This window comes from Osmia lignaria, chromosome 14, assembly GCF_051020975.1.
Source record: "Osmia lignaria lignaria isolate PbOS001 chromosome 14, iyOsmLign1, whole genome shotgun sequence".
In the NCBI taxonomy this organism is placed as follows: Eukaryota; Metazoa; Arthropoda; class Insecta; order Hymenoptera; family Megachilidae; genus Osmia; species Osmia lignaria.
This window is the reverse complement of record NC_135045.1, coordinates 3,652,361-3,671,597: the sequence shown is the minus strand read 5'-3', so window position 1 is coordinate 3,671,597 and position 19,237 is coordinate 3,652,361. Positions and strand designations below refer to the sequence as shown.

The window sequence follows — 19,237 nt, the reverse complement described above, 5'->3', positions numbered from 1 at the left end:
ACATTTTTATTACAAATACCGCTGCTAAATCTCTAAAAATATCAAATAGAAACCAAAGGAATTTAATTTGAAAATTAACCCTTTATCTATTGGAAATCTATTAATAGGGTGAAAAAAACTAAAAATTAGAATTTTTTGAATTCCTGCTTTCTCTGTGTCGCTATTTTTTCTAGGAGAGCCTGATTTCATCGCCCTGTTCTCTGACATTTTCGTTTCTCTCATTTTCTCGTTTTCTTCTCGGCTCTCTTGTTTTTTGGATTTTTCAACTTTTCAACGATCCCTCGGTGTTTGCCTGTTTGTGCGTAACGTTGACAAAGCGTTCGCCCGTTCGTTTGGTTCTGAGAATAAATATAGCAATTTACGGAATGCCAGTGGCTCGTCAAATATTTACTACTAGCAATTGTTTGGAATTGCAGCTGAACCATCCGTCTACATCTGTTTCAGCGCAGTTATGATGCATGCAATATAAATGTTTGAATTCCGTTGATTGGCTGCTTAAAAATCTTCCTTATCGCGGCTCGTTTCCGCGCTGGAATCGAGGAATTTACGAGGTTCCGCGGATGTCGTAACTTCCGCTCGAATACAACAGGCGTCGAAATTAAAAGCGAACGATCGTTGGAAAATGTCGAGAGCCGGAAAAAGCCAACTCACCAGAGGAAATTGAGTTATCCTGCCAGCCGGATTGCGTGACGTACCGTTTCGATAAAATTAAACGCCAATAATGCATCGCTCCAACGTTCACAGATTCCTCTTTCCTCTGGTGATTGATTCAAAATTTCAGAGTTAAAAATCGAGGAAAGGCAAAAATTTCAAAAATTTTCCGATCCTTGAAACGCGTTAATCAAAGAAATTTCACTCTCATTAAAAAAGTTACCGAAACTTCTTTCCTATTCAAGTTTATTCTTCGAAGTTAACTGCATACTCTCGGATCTCACCAGGTGTTCCTCCGAGTCAAACGTATTTATAACTTGAAAAGCAAGCGTTTCTGAACAGATGTTTTGTATAAACTTTCCAATGATTAAAATATGTCGACTGAAGAGATAGAAATAGCTGTGTCCAGAGACGGACCGTGAGTGAAATTTTTTCGACAGGAAAATTAGCGACAGACGAGCTCTAATTTTAATTAATTAGGCCTCGAATTCTTACTAGACCTGTGTCTATAATTAATTTTTGAATGCAATGCCTCGATTCGAATGACCCTCTTCGTTTGAAGTCCTGTTAAAATAGCTCGGAGTATGGTACTCGAGGGCCAATTTGTCAGATACCCAGCCAGGGTATCGGTCTCCCGCATACAGAAAACATTTCCAGTTGCCCGGCGATCTTCGTGGGAGTAACGGGTTCAATGGTTCAGATTCAAGACGGGAATCAGGCTGGTTAAGTTGTCGCTGCCAACCGAGAAGAAAAAACAGCCGGCCATTAAATATTTTGCACCGTGAACGTTTGTTCCGTTACTTTCGACGTTCGAGAATAACTAATTAACCGAGGAAAAATCAAATTTCTAGAAACATTGGAAAATATCTGCATTCCGATAAATCTCAGCTAAACACGCGTTTATACGTAATTCTGATCCAATTTCCTTTCTTCTATTTCCATGAAAGACCTCCATCCGTTTTCTCGTTCGACCGAATTAGCGTGTCGGCTTGTCGAGCGTCCAGAGAATTGCTCGAGAGATAAATCTCCATATTCCCGGTCGTTCTTTGCCTATCTCTTTGTTCAACACGCTCCTCGTAGCTACGAGAGTTTCTTGTTACGTTTCCGAGGGCGAAACGCCATCGGTTTCTTGCATACCTGTAAAACCCTCTGCTACGAGCGCGCGTGTAATTTCAGGCACCGAGGGAAAATTGTTGATATTTTATTTTTACTCATTCCATTGAAATTAACGCGATACGCCGTTAATAATAATTATCGCCGATGACTTTGTTCGAATTCGTCTAATTTTTTCCAACCAAACCCGACCCGATCGATCGCATCGGACAGTTCGTACACCTTGATAAAATCGTGATATCATTATCACGCGTTATCGCGTGTAACACTGTCAGTAACAATGCGCGCGATTCGTATCGATTCAACTGGGATCGAACGGTGGCTCGCTTAGATAGAAGCTTCTCGCATCTGTCAGAAACAACCTCCTCGCGTGAATCATTCAGCGCTATATGCAGTGCACGAGTGCACCCGGTGCATCGGTAAAGCGTACCCGGAAACAGGTGTCGACGGTGACGTTGCATTTACAGAGCGAACAACGGTTTCGTCGTGTGTCACACTTTCCATCGATTGCGACGAAGAAAATTCAAGGGAGAATTGCAGCAATTGTCGCGAACGATTAAATAAATATTTATATTACACGATAAGAGTACTTTAGCGGTACCGCGAGCAAATAGTAGGGAATCGGGTTAAACAAAGGGAGTTAAAACGAAATTTAGTCTGGCGCGGTAATGATCGGTAGCCCACGGTCTCAGACTTCTGCCACGAACGTATTTTCGTCGTTCTTTCTATCGTAGGGAACAATCGCCGGAACTCGTTAAAAGCCCTCGCGTCTGTCAGTCGGTACGACGTACATTAATAATGTACACTCTTCTGCATAATGACTGGTCGGTCCTTTTCTTTCTCTATCCCCTTTAGCAACCCTCTGCTGTACTTATTTTAACCTCGACGAAATATGAAACACAGCTATCAAAATCTTTCTCCATTCCAGACTTGATATGTATTAATTTTTTAATTCGCTCTTTAATTTCTTCTAATTCTAAATATTATTTTCCTTCTCTTTTTCGTTTATGTCGGAGGGGAAGTACTGTTTTCCCACTATTCGACGCCCGGGCAGCGTGGGATTCGTAGCACCCACGCCAAAAAATTCGGGGTGCTACCCTACTTACTAATATCCATCCCCCTTTCAACCTTTCAGATTATCCCAGGAATACCAGCGTGAAAATATTATCTTCCTACGTCGCTTCGACAATACTCCAATCGAATGGTAAAAATGAGACGGCGGATAAATGGCCGTCGTTATTTCAGGTTCGAGCTCTGATCACGGTTGCCGGACCACCTAGTGATTTTGCGGTGGAAAAATGGCACGCAATGCGAGAGCGGTTTCGGTGATCGCCGAAACGGAAGTGGCAATAAAAGCGGGGAAAATCGTTCGGTCGGTTAACTCGTCGTAGTCCGGTGTCGTGGAAAGGTCGAACGTGAGGAAACGAGAGACGCATCCACGATCGTTTCCGCAGTATCTTCACGTACGACATCGAAGACGCGCACTTGACACTCTGCACCATCGACGAGTTCACGCGCGATAACGTTCACGGAATACCAACGGCAAGAAAGAACACACCACGATCCTTCTAGCGCACTCGAGAGGGATTACGCGGCCATACGGCAAGCAGAATCGACCTATCGTCGAGGATCGTTCTGATTTATTACAAGATAAAATGTGGGAGCTTCCTGAATGGTCAAATTGGTCAAATGGAGAGGGGATGCTATTTAGTTGTCCCCTGGTTGTAAGAAATACGTTTTCCCAGGGTGGATTAAAATAATTTGTAACAAGGAATCATGCGATTTTGATGAAACTTATGTATAATATAGTTCTCGAAAAAATATTTGACACAAAGCGAATATTTGATTGAATATCTCGGAAACCTCCAGAGCTAGAAGGATGGTGTAAATTACAAGATTCCAAGATTCTGAGGAATCCATATACGAAAATGATATATTAAAAAATAACATTTTTTTGTTAATTTTTCTGATCAGAAGTTGATACAAAATACGGATAAAATGGAATTTTCATTTTTACATTGCAAATAAATTTATCGTGGTTAAATATTTCTCTATTTATCTTATTTCAACGTATGAAAATAGCAAAGAGGAGTTTCACCTTTCCCTGGTATCGAGCAACCAACAAAGAGGTTGGTATAAAATTATGCCCCCCTGTATCCTCGATTCGACGCCCATAAATGCACCGACGGAGGGACACGAATTTTCATGTCGCAACTCGTCCCTGGAAAAAGACACGAGGTTCCGTTCGATCGCGTGTCCTCCTCGCGGTCTGTACACGCATAAGAATGGATGGATGTAAAGCCGTGGAAGGTAAAGTAGCGTGAAGGGAAAGTAGGGGCGTGCGAGGAATTTTCAAAATCTTTCCAACTCGACAAACTCCGCGGTCCCTACAGCGAGAGAGGGAGAGACAGTGTCGTACATATCTTGAAAAGCTATCGTAACAGCCATCTAATATTTGCAGCGATACTTTGCCGCGTGTATAAAGAATTCTATTCTATTCGATGGAAGCACCGGTCGGGGTTCGCCAGGCTGATTCGTAAGAAAAAGGGAAAACTTGTAAATGGAATACGCGAAGGGGGTGAGGGTTCAATTGCGAACTTTGTACGGCTTGGTAGGGCGATTTTTTTCACGAAAGCACGAGAGGAATCCGGTTCGAGAGAAAAACAGAGGCCGTTACGCTGGCTCGCATAAATTTCGTCCCTTGGATATTGAAAATTTCAACCCTGCCCACCCTTCGTCCGAAGGTTTGATGAGGTTGCGCAGGATTCTTCGCTGGAGCATTCAGTTTATCATAGTAATCTTGACTTTTTTTTTTTTAATTTAACCCTTTCCAGCCGAAATTAAGGGCGCGCCGGGTTGCCTTCTACCGTGGCAATCAATTCTTCGGACCACTTTTCTCCGATACAAGTTAATTACTCTAAAGCATCGACAGATAACACGGTAATCGTCTCTCTGCACGCGAAGCAAGGGAAAAAAAGCTGCCGCGTGTCGTTGACCGGAGTTTCGCTCGAGTTTCACCAACGGGTGTTACTCTAATAGAATTCAGTAAATTACTTACCAACAAGTCCCGCGGTGCACTCCAATTGCCCCAGGATTCAGCGGTCTGAAAAAAAGAAAAAAGGGAACAACGACCTATTAGTAATACAGCGGTGAAGCGTATCGATTATTGGATCGAAAAGTACCAAGTTCTATTTAAAATAAAAAGGATCTTTCGCAAAGTTGGAGGAAACAGGAGAACAAGGAGAGCGTGTAGCTATTAGTATCTGAAACTCTCTCTTCCTGTTTCGCCGCTAAAAACGAGCCTCCATCGATCATCGAAACGGCTATGCAAATTTATTTTACGGTAACTCGTCGACTTTTTACTCGCCTGTGAAATTAACGATCGACAAGCTCGACTCCGCTCCACAAGATTGACTCCGCGACATCAACTTATCGCCAGTTGCTTGAGTTTAGCGAGTCTGAACTCCGAGGTTGAATTAAAACGTGAAAAATCGCAGTGTTATATACGATCCATGGAAAAGGGATAAATTTAGCCGGATATTTGTCATTTATCGCGTAGCTGGCCGATCTCGAGCAACGATCATCGATCAAAAGGGTTAAAAGTTGAAGGGGAACGTCGAGCTTTGCCTGGTGAAAATTAGCGATATTTCGAGTGACAGGAAAGAGACAGATCGTATGTAGAACGTCGGTAGCGATCGTTGAGGAAATTAGCGAACCGTGCAACGAGACGAGACGAGTGACAGCTTCTCGGCTGAAGAAGGCACCGCGCGATGGCCGGGTAAAATTAACGCCGTTTCCTGTCGAGCCAGCGAAACAGAACGGATTCAACGCGCGCCACCGCTTGTTTCGACCGCTGGGGAAAATTAATGCCGACCGCTCTGGCGAATGAAATTAGCAGCAATCGCGTGGCGAAACGCCGAAAATATTGCCGTTTGCGGTCGAACCTGGCGCCGCTCGAAACTGCCCGACAATGTTCGCGCCACTGATTAAACAACGCCATTGATACTCGAAAATGATTGCCTCTTTGCCAATTGACACGTTTATAATTGTATTAAATGAATCGAGGGGAAAAAAGTAGCCATGTATCTAAATTTGAGAAAAATAAAAATGAAATTCAAGTTCCCACTGTCCCAGGATTAATAGATTCATTTCCAGCAAATTGGAAGCTACGAATCGTAGAACGAATTAGGGGTAGCAAAGTGCTAAAAAAGGAAATTGAAGCCTCTTTGTTCGTGCTTTTTACGCGGAGCCTCTTTCCGCGGTACAAATGGATCAATCGATCGGTGAGCGGGAAAAAAAGGAGGGAAGAAAAGATAGGAAAAAATGAGAAAAGGGAACAGCTTCAGCGTCGGGACAAGAAATACGTCCAAGTACCCACGGCGAATTACACTGATTTATTATTTTAATTGGACCGTTTAATTGGCGATCCGATTATTCGCGACACGAGTCGACGTAACGGCGCGACGATTCGAACGGAGCGAGTTCGACCAGTCGAATCGATACTCTCGTTACGCGCGCTTGCGTTCTTGATATTTCCATGCACGTGCGTTGCACATCCGAGATTTACGGCTGTTTCGGATTTCGAGCGCAGACATTGCTCTGGTTTAAATGAAACTGTTCGCAATATGTAAAGAGCAGAGTGCTAAATAGCCTTTTCATTTTTTCTTTTGAAGGGAAATCATTTCCAAATGAATTGCATAATAATGCAACTAAAAAACCATACGTGCATGGTTCAATAAAAAATGTAACAAGCGCATAAATAGTGATGCATCGATCGATAACAAGTGATATTAAAGCGGGCAGACACGGAGGGTTGGAAATACGCATCAAAGTTCTTCATCGAACCAATCCCGAGATCAATCGACTGAAAGTTCATTTCAGCCCATCAGACTCTGGCTGAAATCTGGATTAAACGTTCGGGTTATCGAATTCAATCGACCCTGCTGCGCGCACCCTCCAACCCCCCTCGCTCGGACCCCCATATTAATCCCTTAATATTTTCGGCGCGAAAAAAACGAATTAAATCAGCGCCGAAAAAAGAGCCTCGTACGAATTGATATACTGACAAGCGTTGATACATTATTTAATAACAGAGGGATAAATGAAATTTCTTTCATGAATAAATCAATCTACGTAAAATTAAACCGCCGATAGTATAAATTAATGAAATATACATTGTATTTAAAATGATATGAATTAATAATATTTCACGATTGTTCTTCCATTGGACAGTTAAGAAAATAATTAAATTTCTGTATAATAAATGGAGGAATATTTTTGAAAACGCCTTCGAGGCAGAATACAGTGAATTAACTGGTCGTTTGAGAACGCGTGACTCGACTAAGCGATTCGTCATTCGAAAACGTGCTCAAATTGTGCGTAATGAGTTAACTCATTACTCGACACCGCGTACGATGAATTAACCCGTTACGTGAGAATGTTTCCTCGGTCGCGCGTAATTGAGAACGGACTGTTATGAAAAATGAATTCGTGTAGAGCGAGAATTACTCTTCCTATCTGACTTCGATAACCATGATAATTGCGATAAATATATGCTGGAAATACGCTCCTCGATGGGGAAGAATAATTCGGTACAATAAACAACGTGGAAATTGTTCTCGGCGGAAACTACCAGTCGAACTACGGGTTGTTCTGTGAACGGGTTAAATCACGCGATACCACCGTTTTCCAGTAATACCAGATTTCCATGAGAACCCAGAACTACGGAACAATCCCACTTTTACCACATCTCAACTGTAACTGATGCTCAAGAAATTGCTTGAAACCAGCGGATACCGCAACGCAGATGTTGCCGCTCGCTCAAGCTGCGTCAATTGCTTTACCCTACAACTAACGCGATAATTTAGTTTATCATAACAATGTCACCGATATATCGGCAAAGTTTTAGAGGAAGCTAGTGTTGGGTACAGTATCGAGCATAGCAGGCTTCCGGGGTATCTGGCCCCTTCCCTTTACCCGTTCCCGAGGAGAATGACGGTACAGGGGGTGGAGGTCCTGGCCCCCTATTTTTAACACGTTGAAGGTCACAGTATTAAGAATAGTAATAATTAATTTTCAAATTTCAAGCTTTCTATTTGTACCATACTATTAAAATAATATTTTTCTATTGTTTTCTTTTAATTATTCAGCCATGTGTAAATTGCGGGGCAGATCACCGATGACCCCCATGGCGTTCAAAAAAAGCAGAGGTTGATCAATTCGATCAATTCTTTTTTTATGTTCGTCGATTACTCCGAGACAGATGGACATTTGCATTTTTTCATTGCTAGCGACTTCTTACTGTACAATAACAACGAACTCCACAAATTAATTTTCAAATTTCAAGCTGTCTATTTGTACCATACTATTAAAATAATATTTTTCTATTGTTTTCTTTTAATTATTCAGCCATGTGTAAATTGCGGGGCAGATCACCGATGACCCCCATGGCGTTCAAAAAAAGCAGAGGTTGATCAATTCGATCAATTCTTTTTTTATGTTCGTCGATTACTCCGAGACAGATGGACATTTGCATTTTTTCATTGCTAGCGACTTCTTACTGTACAATAACAACGAACTCCACAAATTAATTTTCAAATTTCAAGCTGTCTATTTGTACCATACTATTAAAATAATATTTTTCTATTGTTTTCTTTTAATTATTCAGCCATGTGTAAATTGCGGGGCAGATCACCGATGACCCCCATGGCGTTCAAAAAAGGCGGAGGTTGATCAATTCGATCAGTTCTTTTTTTTATGTTCGTCGATTACTCCGAGACGGATGGACATTTGCATTTTTTCATTGCTAACGACTTCTTACTGTACAATAACAACGAACTCCACATCGACGTGGAAAAACAGACGGGTGCACGAGTTGCGAGCGAATCGCGTGCGTTGCAGCTTGTACGCGCGTGTAACGCAGCCTTCGAACAATGCGAGGAACTAGCGGCCCATTATAACCGGAGGGTATTGTACCGGATGTCTCGAGCCTGCACACGATGTCCACGGACGAAAGCGGCCAATAGTTTCGCCGGTGCCTAGCGCTGTCTGTTTCGCATCCACCCACACGTTCTAACGCGTACGTGTAAGTTAGCGAATGCGTGCGTCATTACCGGGCTACCCGATGCTCCTAGTCTGTACACGGTTGCCCTTACGAGCGCCATGTGCTCGCAACATGCTCCATCGCCCGGCCCTTCACTCGCGTGTCGCCCCCTCGACTGTAGGAACGGTTACGGTACAAGGCCCACCCCACTCCAGCCCCATCGTCCATGGGAAATCGTAATTTTCCCCCTTATGAGAAATCGTAATCTCTCGTTACGAGGATATTATGCAGCCTGCCGACGGAAAACTGCCTCTCGGTTGACCGAGAAATTGCGACGCCTTCGAAGGGGGTTGTGCTTTCTAATGAGTTCAGAACCGAGGAAATTTCTGATGGAGATTTATGTGCCGAACGGGGGGATGTTGCGTTCCATCCCCTCAAGGAAATATCGTTATTACCATGAAAATAAAAGGAAAGTAGTTTTCACCCTTGGGTGATTCGAACTACCCTTGGAGATAAAAGTTATTGTAGAAAAAAGAAAAAAAAAAAGTCTTGAAATAATTTTATGTAAAATTGAATAACTGTCGAATTCAAGATAAGATAGGAGACTCGAAGGGATAAGGTTGCAGTGTGACGCGGAGACGCGGTAGGACAAAGGGTGTTCAACTCGGGAACATCATATTCCGGTAATTTTGGGATTCCATTACGGGGATAACGAGTTTTGAAAATCGATCGACCGCGCTCCGAGCCGGCCAGGGGCAATTGCTTATTCAATAGCTGCTCGTTGGGAGTCCATTCAAAGCAATCCCTCGAGTAATTCGCCTTCGAGTTAATTCACTCGAACGCAGAGACGAGAAGTACAAGAACTCGTTAAACTTTAAAAATAACCGATTCCAACGCGGTTGCTCTTTCCTAATTCCTTGTTCCTTCTTCTTGAAAAGTGACAATCGTTTCATCGGATTCAAGCCCGACCGACATTTTCGAATACCCGTCCATCCCTTAGTGTAATATTACATTCTCTTTGAAGGATTTTTTATGAATGAAATTTTAAAAATCGCCACATTACCATAAATAATTGAAAATTACATTCTGTTTGAAGGATTTTAGAAATGGCGAAATTGCCGTTAATAATTGAAACTTCGTTCATCTGCAAAGGGTGAAAAGAGGGAGAAGAGGAAAGAGCATATGTTAGTTTGGTAGATGGTGTCTCGAGAGGCTCATTCGTATCAGCCGGTTGCTAAACAAGCAAACACACGCCTAATGCAAATGATCAATTTATGTTAAGCAAGCAGCCAGTACGAGTTACCAGAGCGCAAACGAGAAACTCTGGAACTGGAGGGCCAAGTATGACGGAATTAAGGGAATTCAACGGGGCCACACGAGCACCGTTAAATAAGGAAGTTCATTGATGACAGTTAACGCGACGTCGCATTACGTCGGCCTGCAATTCGCTGACAAAGGGCGAAAGTCGTGTAACCGTGACAACCATGGGAAGAAAGAGGATCCTCTCTTTACTTCTGCCACCACTGTCGCGAATAAATTATACTCTCTCGGCCATTTGTTTCGACTAACCGGTATTCATTCCGTTGTTGTCTGCGACCGATCTTACGAATATAATTTAATTAAATTGTAATTATGAAAAATTCCAGCGATCTTGCTCCTTTCGAATTCTCATAACAATCAATCACCGATGCTCGAGAGTCGATAGAAGAAGAAAAAAAAAGAACGAAGAAAAAAAAAGTGGAAGATAAAAGGCTAGAGGAAATGGATAGCTATTTTCCGTGGCGTAATGCCCGGAATATTCATCGGACGATTTGTCTTCCGGTGTAACGAAAAATCGTGCCTTACCCGCCGGTAAATTATTCCCTCGGGATATTTATGAATTTTAGGAGGCTACGGCGATAAAATTGCAGCCTCTTTAAGCCGGCACGCTCCGAACCGCGTCCAGCTGGAACGCCGTGCCACGCCGGCCGAGAAAGATCGAGCAATTAAACCGTACATTTTATTACCCCGATATACCCGTGCAGCTTTTCGAATTACCATAACCTCGTGGATACCTAAGGGAACGCCTTACGTGTATTTCTATAGAATATGCGAGTAACTTTTGAAACACCCTGTATATCGGCTATACATAATGTACGCATTATTACAACCTCGAAGTCTCGTTCGACGGGGTTGCTCGTGAGGTAGTTTCTAGAGAACTTGAATTTCACTCGAGTTCGCCGTGTAAAGAGGTTTAAAGAAGGTCTAAAGGAAGTCCCATGAGAAGGAAAGGAGTCCATGGTTAAGGAATTCCAGCTCCATCGTAATAGCAAGAGGAATTTATTGGGGATTAACACGCAACCATTTCTATCCTAGCGAATTTGATATCTGAACGAATTTTACACGAAATTATCAGGTCGTTCTGTTATGTATAAAAGTTGATCAATCACGGAGGTCGTAAGTTCGTTTTTCCGAAAGCTCCACGCGGCCTAAAGTCGAGGGGTATCCTGGAATATATTTAGACGTCGGTGGTAGTCCCTTGCTCGGAAGTTTTATCACTCCCGAGGGAGGTCGATGAAAAACCGGGACGCGCCGCGTGTGAATTACAGAAACACCGTCTTCCAACTCGCGCAACAGTTTCGCTACGAATACAAAGCCTCCCTCGGAATGCTACGAGTATACGTATAATTCATCCGGCAATCGCGAAACTGGATGTACCGAGTGGATTAAAAATATAACGGGGAATTTACGACGCTAAGACGATTTTCATGGGATAACTTCAACTGCAATAACTGCTCTTACGATAATCCAGAAATTATTGAGGATGAAATAAAGGAAGATTTGATATTCTAATTCGCCAAGTTCGATATATGTATTAAATTATATGTTATGGAAAATTCGGGTGAATTTTCAATCATCTTAGCGATACAACACGGTTGTACGTACACGGTGTGCAAGAGGCGAGTACGCACGCGTCCCTATGTATAATTCATGACGATGCATTACTCATTCATTCGTGCAATCGTGCAGAAGCTACTTCCGAGAAGAATGCCCTAACAAGTTTCTCCAGGATGACACTCTCCTCTCCTTTCACCTACTATTCACCATCTTGTTATGCGGTAAAGCAGGGGCCGCCAAACTTTTTCGATCATTGACCTCTAAAAATTTGTTAATTCTCTCATTGACCCACTTTATAAAAATGTGTTAAAGAAGGAAAATAAATTTGCGATTGAATAGCATTGGCATTCATCGACCCCTAAAGATTTGTTAATTCTTTTATCGACCCCTTTTATAAAAAAATGTTAAAAAAGTAAAATAAATTTTCGATTGAATAGCATTGGCATTCATCGACCCCTAAAGATTTGTTAATTCTCTTATCGACCCCCTTTATAAAAAAATGTTAAAGAAGGAAAATAAATTTGCGATTGAATAGCATTGGCATTGATCGACCCCTTTTATAAAAAAATGTTAAAAAAGTAAAATAAATTTGCGATTGAATAGCATTGGCATTCATCGACCCCTAAAGATTTGTTAATTCTCTTATCGACCCCCTTTATAAAAAAATATTAAAGAAGGAAAATAAATTTGCGATTGAATAGCATTGGCATTCATCGACCCGTAATTACATTATATCGATCACTTTAATGATCCCTGGGGTAAAGCGAAAATGAAACGACGCCTAAGATCGATAAAGATCGATGCTGAATCTGAAGAAAATGCAAAGTTTAACAGATGCTATGGAAAATTAATAAAAAATATCTTCGACAGCCGCGACACCGCCGGACGGAGAATGTCCGGGCTACAATATTTCGGACGAAATTCAATTCCGCCTCGACACACCTTCCAATAACCCTTTGTTCCGGTCAAGTTATCGTATCGTTGGCCGCGTGTTACGAAACCAGTCGAAGATTCAACCGTTCGTATCAATTGCATTCCATCGATAGAATTCAATCGTGCGGCGGCCGCGTCTGGCCCTGGAAACTGGTGCAACGATGCCAATTCGGGCTCCCCTAACTGTCCGCGTTCATCGAAATAATCTATCGATTCGGATCGCGATTCGACAGGGAAAAGAACCGTCGTCCCGTCGTTCAAGGGTGAAAAGATACAAAGTGGAGCAAAGGGTGTCCTTTGACGGGAAACCGTGAAAAACGGATGCTTTACCTTCGCCACGCGACCGATAAAATGGAACCAGGCAAACTGACGGTATTCGTGTTCGCGTCAACATCGGAAATGGCAGGTTTTTTTCAACCATCTTGCCAAGAGACAGACCGTATTTTCGCCTTCCTTGACGGCCTCTCGAGAACGCGAGAATCGAAACGAGAGAACAGCGAAAAAAGATAAGACTCTCGCGGGAGACGTTATCCGAGCGTTCGGAATCAATTTTACCCTTCTTGAGATATGTCGGGTAAAATGTAGAGCCTGCGAGGTTGCGAGTACGGGAACGGGGTGTCGGGTCCGATCGAATGAAATAAGCCAGATGTCGTGAAATTATATTCGTACGACGGGAAAACGAGCGACGAAGAACGTGAGAAAATTCGGCTACTACAGCCTCGAGTCAGGTTTCACAATAAAATACTCGAGGAACACCCTGTACACGCGTCTCTGATATTAAACGTTTTAAAAAGCGAAGGATCGAGTGGGTATTTTAATAAAATTAAAAAATAAACTGGATTCGTGCAACCCTGCGGTTGGATCGTTACCGTCAAATGAAATCATCGCTGGTTGTAATTAAAATTTAAAACGATGCGTTACGTATCGTTATAATTATCGAGCATCTCTGCTGCAGTACGTCCCACTTTCTTAAGAATCCATAAAATCACCAGTTTCTCTTATTTTTCAGCAAACGATGTTGCATCGTTGGCCAGACTATCGCCGAACGATACTCTTATGCAATTCCGAGGTTGAATACGTATTTACGTGTCTATTAAAAGGGATATCACAGACACGCGAATCGATAATAATTATTTGTTTTATTTTTAAATGCTCCTCCTCTGGAGAATGAATATTCTATCGCGTAATACCGAATTAATGAAATACTGAATAAAACCGAAAGGGTTAATCGCAATTCAAGTACCGAGAATATTCTTCACGAAAGCGTGATTCAAGTTAGGCGATGAATTATGCCTGGTAACGTCTCGTCTCCGGGCGAATTCATGTCTCGAATCGGTTCATATCTTATCGAACTCCATGGACAAGCTTCTCTTTGAACGCGAAGCATGCTAAATCGGAAGGAGGATATCGATCTGCAACATCTGCGACATCCTCTGCTATCGAGAATTATTCGTATCACGAGTTCGCCTTTGAGCTGTCTATTTCGTTTAGACAGCCAAATACGAGATTTAAGGTAACATACAGGAATATCTCGATATCCTACCGGTCGTACCTGAAAAGAAGGCACTCAGGGTGGTAAGAGGTCCAAGAGAAAAAAAAAACTACCCAAAAAAATTCGAGGAAGATAAAATTTTTCCTTACATAAAATTCTACCTTTAAACGTCTAAGCTATTTGGAGAAGCAAAAAATTCCTCCCCTAAAGGGTTTACAGGGCTGTTCGTTTAAAACATTCGAACAGATAGAGTAACGGTTCTGGCCGGAAGCGTCATTTCCTACGTTTCATAAATAAGGACGATAAAATGCGCTTGAGAAACACGGTTCAGAAACGGTACCGCGCGAATAGACGTGACCATTTTGATATCGTTATAAATCACTGACTCTCGCGATCGATTAGGTGAAAGTATCGTGCTCCGAATGCCCGTTGCAACGATCCATCGCAAGGTAATCGTTCGTGGAAGATAGATATGTAAAAAATATCCGTACCTTTCAAAAAACTGAGAAATTACGATATTTAAACGTTGGAATTTGGTAATTAAGCAAAGTCATTAGCGATTGATAATACATGATTTTTGTTGATTAGAAAAATTTATTCACAGTTTGTCGAGTTTCAACGAGCCGATATTTATAAAAAGTATAAAAATTGAAAAATTGTCTCTTTGTTAAGACACCCCGTATGAAAGTAGTTTTATCGAGATTTGCAAGGAACGCGATCGATCGGATAGCGCAGAGGTGGGTTGTTATCTCTAGGTGAATGATAGCTAGGCAGATAGGTATGTGGAACACGACTCGTGTCGGGTATTCGTCCGTAAAGTGGGCCACGAAACGTTGTGTTTTGTAATTCGTTCGCCGGAACACCGAAAGTTACAGATAAAAAGTTTATTAGCCTGGTTGGCGTTCGCATGAATTAACTGCACTTCTCGTGGCCTCGATGCTCCTGCCATTCTCGTGAATAGGTCCTCCCCCTTTTGTTTCACCATCTACCTCATACCCTCTATTTTCTATTCCCCTTTACCCGATTCAATGTACAGAATAAACTTGCAATTTTCTGTTTTTCAGGAAGTTCCAAGTTTCAACGAGATCATAATTAAAATAAGAAGCTGTCTTTGTTCGTATCGTTCGAAGGGAAACAAATATAAAATACCTTTCATCAACGAAATTGTAAACTGAATACTCTTGTTCGAACAAACAGAGAAATATGTTTTCCATTCGGTATTTACTACAGATTGTTGTGCCTCCGAAAACGGTTCGATAGAGGGGCCAAAAAGTGGCGTTGGTAAATATCGCGCTTTAATATTTCCAATTTCCGCGACAGAAAGTACACAATGCAGAAACCCGTGCAGACGACAAATCGATACTCGAAAATGGTACTCGCGAAATTCGTGGAACGTTTTACACGACGCGTCAAATTGTTGGCCAGGGAAATCGGCAACCCTTCTTCCACTCTACCTGTAAAACGTCCCCTCGAAAACAGCTATTTGCCCGGAAAAATTACCGGGCTCCTGTTTTCACTAATATAAAATGCTCGGGTTAATTGGATCCTCGTTTTTTTCTGGGGTTGCTTTCAGCTTACAACGAGCAGCAACCGGAGGATCAAATAATTTCCGTCAATTAGTAGCAACAAACGAGCCAAACTGCATTGTACGTACTTTTGCTGTTTAATATATTATACCTAAAAATCACTTTTAACATTAATATAGGAAAAAGTAAAATTTGAAGAATTCTTGCTATAGAATCCTGATTTCATCGCTAGTGTTGGTACATCGATGCATGTAGAAGAGTTGAATGGAAAAAAGGGGCCATTTACTTGGCGGTGGAGGATGAGATAAAAAGGCTCGTAACTCAAGCGCAGCCGGTATTTTCGAGGCAAACATCCCTCTGAACGGTTATTCCGATTCTACGGGGTATAATATGTAAAGAGAGAGATCCAAACCGTACCTATCCCCGATTTCCTTCCAAAGTGCCGCGTCGATTTAGCAACTGCGAAAACGCTATTCCTATCCTATCGAAAACGAGTAAATTATGCACGAATTATTCCCGTCTAGCCGACTTTACGTACGACCGTTGCGTGCGTTATTTATTGCTACTCTTATCCGTAATTATGGGCCGTGGGAACGGAAACTCGCCTTTCATTCCTCTCCTACATTTTCGCCGTTTTAAAAAACATTATTCGTAGGGTTGTTACATTTCAATTTCGTTTATTGCATTTCAATATATTTGTAAATTTTAATAAGTCGATTGATAGAGAGATTTACACCTTTCTTTGAAACATTCATGGATAAATAGAAGGCCTCCTCGATGGAGTAAACCTTGTAGAACGATCGTTTGGTATGTACAATAGTACGCCTCTGCTTGAATGAGACACTAGCGATAAATAAAACGATATTACGACCGGCAGCAACTGGCTCGAAATGCTTTCACCGGTATCTAGTGCAAACTGCTTATACAGCCACGTATTATCCGGATACTATATCATATTTTACTAGTTACACGTCTATTACTTTTCTATCGATCAGCTACTGTACGAGTTAACTACAGCTGATAGTTTCTATTTTTTCAAATTATTGCATTTAGTTAAATTCATAGCGATCAATGCTAAACGAAATTTACCTAAATTTTAGGGGCTGTGTGAGAATATCGGGTACCCGAAATATTTAAGTTGTCGTGAAATTTTGATTAAATTCAATAAAAGGAGTTAACGGATAAAGCAAAACTGTAACTTTCGAAACAATAACTTTCCCCGAAGTTATAAGAAATTTATCCATAAAAGTTGGCGGTATATCGCGTCGTTTCACGAGTCACCGAACGAAACTTGCACTTTGCCAGACGAGTTGGCGACGGTGCAACACAGGTCGAGTTTGAAAAATTCATAAATCTTATCGTTAACATCTGCCGGTGACACGTACTCCGGCTCGTTCGTCTTTGCCGTCTTTCGCGCTTCGCTTGTTTCTTTATTCCGTCCGTTCGTACGGCCGATACTTTTTTCTCTTTAACCGAGGCGCCACCGGGGTCAATTTTCTTCTTCCCTTTTTACCACCGAACAAGGGAAATGAGAGATTACAAGGAAAGGTTTACGTTCGGGACAGCAGGTGCGAACGAGCTCGAGCGTAGCGTAATAAAATTTTGTAGAATTCTCGATGAGACGCGAGTTTTACCGGATCCTCTGCTTCTCCTTCGCTTTCTCAGCAAATGTGAGAGCGTAAAACTTCGAATTTCGAAAATTCCCGATCGAAGAATTTTCAAATATCTCTGTTGGACGATGTAGCTGTTTTAGTGGAGGGGGAAGGCACCCGAATTGCGATAAAAAAAGGCTCTTCTATAGAAATAATAATAATTATATACCGCCTTAGGAATCGAGCGTAACTGAACGTGGTTCGCTGAAATAAACATTATATTTACACCGTCACGCGGAGTTTTATAAAGTGCTCGAGAAAAGTTTCCACGGGTGTTGGTCGATTTATTTTCGCGGCCGGTGCTCGAGATAGACACGGGAATCAGAATAAAACGAGCACCGCTACCAGAACGACGATACACACGCTTTCTGTACGCGTATCTTTGGCCTCGATGACATAACATCCGACCACCACATGGTCCGTCGACTTTTTATTTTTTTATTTTTCTTTTTTGAACGTCCGGTCGAGAAACGTTCACGTCCGTTCAACGCGTTGCGAAGAGCTTTTTTAACCCTTCGCTAATGCGAGAGCACCCAAGCGTACACATGACACGATATTTTTTTATTTAAAATTTCGTTTCAGAGCTTGGGTTGGAAATTTATATGTATATAATACAGGGATGGATTAGGATTGAAATTTTTCCAGGGCCCCTCTAATTAGATAGTATTCAATTTATAGAATAAACGTGGGTGGAAATTGAGACTTACTTTCGTCAGAAGAGTGTTTCAACAACGGAATTTATTTTTCCTTCAATTTAAAATGACACGTTCCAGATGGTTCAGCTATTAAGAATTTTCTGGGTATTTCACCTCTGTAAAAATCCAGGAAAATATACTCTGCTATAATATTTAATTAAGCACACGTAATCGTAAGAAAAATTAATCTCTTATATTATCAACTCGGATTGCCTCCGAAAGATTAACGCAATGTAATATGGCAACTTCATAATGGTACGGTTTATTTGGTATTATATTCCTTGTTCTCTTCCGTTTGACCGGGAACGAGGAATTGTTAATTTCACCGAGGAATTAATTTCTCCTCTTTCGATTAACCGAGTGGCAAGTTGGCGTAGCGTTTTCGGTCGGCAAACGAAGCGAGGCGAAGCGGATTATTTCACGACTTTCACGCGCGACGGCCTACGAAAACGGTTCACTGGCACGATTCAACAAGGACGTTAAAATTGCGAGTGGTTAACATCGAGCAAATTGGTGGCATTATTACTGGGTCCGAGGTTAAATTATATCACTGCCTCGATAGGCTTCCCTAGAGAAAAATAGCGTCACGAGAGAAGCAGAAATTCTCGGAACGTTAATTTTGAAAAATCGCAAATATTTTCAGTACCTACTTGAAAAAAAGATTAAAAGAATTACGTTGAAAGCGACGGTATCGAAAGGTGCGTTGCAATGAAAATTTCATTCTCATAGAAGTTGCAACGCGTAAAATGGTCGACGTTCAAAGGGTTAAAGATAGTGAAAAATGTGTGCGACGCGATGATGGTCGATGAAAAGCAACGCGAGGGTAGATGAACGAATGGAAACGAAGTCGTTTATCATGTTCCTCGTTGAACGTGACACACGGCCGTTCGTTGATAACGCGAAACTGTGATAAAGCGACACGAAACACGTACGATTTCCTTCGCCGCGGCAACGATGGATCGTCCAGCACTCGGTAGGTGTTAATTAGCGTTAATTAATTCGCGAGAATGCTAATCACCGCTAATTGATTCTATGCTAATTAAGCGTTTTGCCGGCGATAAGGTTCGCGGCGGACGACGAAAGCCGAGAAGAAGCTTGTTGACACCGAACGATCGATAGATCCACGGAAACGATCCCGGGAAAAGTGAACCCATTTCCTATCCACTAGTAGACACTATTTCTCGTCAAAATTTTCTATTATACATCTCTGGGTGAACTACTTTTCATGACGGAAAAAAAAAAAAAATCGCGATGAA

The 19,237-nt window shown here is 41.9% G+C and overlaps 1 protein-coding gene across 7 annotated transcripts in view; it reads right to left on the bottom strand.

The window, feature by feature from the left end:
- The window catches only part of LOC117607256 (uncharacterized), a 116,053-nt gene that overhangs the window by 52,553 nt on the left and 44,263 nt on the right, over positions 1–19,237 (bottom strand). For 6 of the 7 annotated variants that reach the window (XM_034330745.2, XM_034330751.2, XM_034330744.2 and 3 more), the window contains one exon: positions 4,823–4,867. The exons of the other annotated variant lie outside the window; for it this stretch is intronic. The gene's annotated coding sequence lies outside the window, so the exon portion shown is untranslated. The remainder of the gene's footprint in view (positions 1–4,822; positions 4,868–19,237) is intronic. 7 annotated transcript variants of the gene reach the window in all.